Consider the following 2,069-nt stretch of genomic DNA (forward strand, 5'->3'; position numbering starts at 1 on the left):
TCCTAGTTCCCCGACCAAGGATCAAACCTGTGACACCTGCATTGGAAGCAAGGAATCTCAATCTCTGGAGGCACTGAGGTCACAAGAGTTTAAAGTTACGAGGCTGAGTATTTCACAAGGAAGCCAAATTTTCCATCTTTTGTTTGCCCAAATGATGTATTTGAATATTGCTGCAGCTAGGTCATTTTTGCAAATTACCTTATTATTACTGCTTTGGATCAGCCAGTTGGCTACAAGCGCTAGTGTGGAAGCTGTGGTGGGAAACTTCTAAATGTAGAATTTGCTCAGTACGGAACATGTTCCCAGTCTTCCTCTGGTGCACAAAGCCGCTGGCTTCATTCATGTAAACAAACAGGACCTCCGGTTTGCTCAATAAGAGTCCGCAACTTGGAGCTTTATGCTAAACAGGGACAACCTGATCAGGTGGGATTTATTATGGGTGAGACTATTCGTGGCCTTTAGAGAAATTTCTCCATTGTCACACTGAGAAACCGCAGAAGGTGCTCTGCACACGTCTAGAAAGAAACTGCAGGTAAGCAGAATTGTTTTAGACAGCCAAACTCTTGTCTCTTCTCAGCCTTTCAATTAAGTAGAGTCCTATTCTAAAGAATGTATTTGTTCATTCATTTTACAGACCATGGAATTCTCCAGGCCAGAATACTGGAGCGGGTTGTCTTTCCCTTCTTCAGGGGGTCTTCCCAACCCAGGGATTGAACCCGGGTCTGCCACATTGCAGGCAGATTCTTTACCAGCTGAGCCACCAGGGAAGCCCAAGAATACTGGAGTGTGTAGCCTATCCCTTCTCCAGGGGATCTTCCCAACCCAGGAATCAAACCGGGGTCTCCTGCCTTGCAGGTGGATTCTTTACCAGCTGAGGCATCAGGGAAGCCTGATTCTAGAGAATGTGTATTTGTTCATTCATTTCCCCCCTGCAAACCTTGGAAGCGCACTCACCAGCGTCCCAGGGCTGAGAATGAGTTTCTCAAGGAAATTGTAGGTCCCTGGAGCTAGAAAGTCCTTTGAGAATAAAGTATTTTGAGTACAAAGCCAGTGTTTTGAACTGTCAGGCTTCTCTGATCCTTTCCCTGAATTATAGACTACTGATCGGCCCATGCCTTTCCCTGCCACCCTTCAGGCACCCATAGGAATCCTGAGTAAAGATGAGAGTCCGCATACCCCTGGTCTTCAATCCATGCTTTGAAAGTGTTACTTGCATAGCAAACGTCTTCCTTTGAGTGCTGGGCCACGTGGCTAAGATGAAGCTTTACTCTTTCAGGCTGCTTTCTGCCAGACCTCACTCTGTTTATTGATATGTTCGGCACTTGACCCTCAAACACCAGCCACATTCTGGTGATGGCTATGACACCTGCAGCTCCCAGTCCCTTCCCGACTCCTACTCTGTCGATTTGAAACCTACATCCATCTATCCAGAACTGATCTACCCCTGACACCCTCACCTCTAACGGCCTAATTCCTCATTCCAACACTCTATTCTATGAATATATTCCCCTGTCCATCACCACTGCTGTTCTTTTAGCCTCATAAAGTAAACTCATCCTACACTCTACATCTTTTCCCACTTGGTTGGACCTGTCTCCTATTTTGCTTCTTTCTTTCTCTCTCTTGAAAGTAAAAGTGTTAGTTTTGCTCAGTCATGTCCAACTCTTTGCGACCCCGTGGATGGCAGCTGGCCAAGCTCCTCTGTCCATGGAGATTCTCCTGGCAGGCATACTGCCGTGGGTTGCCATTCCCTTCTCTTCTCCAGGAACCATCCCAACCCAGGGATCAAACCCGGGTCTCCTGCAATGCAGGTGGGTTCTTTACCATCTGAGGCATCAGGGAAACCCCTTCTCTCACCTAGATCCCACAAATTCAGTTTCGAGTGTTATCATCTCATTCTCAAATATTTACTTTGCCACTTATATTTTTTTTTTCTAATTCAGATTCTTCTTTATTTTTTTATTTTTATTTATTTTTTAAATTATTATTATATTTTATTTTTTTACTTTACAATATTGTATTGGTTTTGCCATACATCAACATGCATCCGCCACGGGTGTACATGTGCT

This window comes from Bison bison, unplaced genomic scaffold, assembly GCF_000754665.1.
Source record: "Bison bison bison isolate TAMUID 2011002044 unplaced genomic scaffold, Bison_UMD1.0 scf7180017863016, whole genome shotgun sequence".
NCBI classification, from domain to species: Eukaryota; Metazoa; Chordata; class Mammalia; order Artiodactyla; family Bovidae; genus Bison; species Bison bison.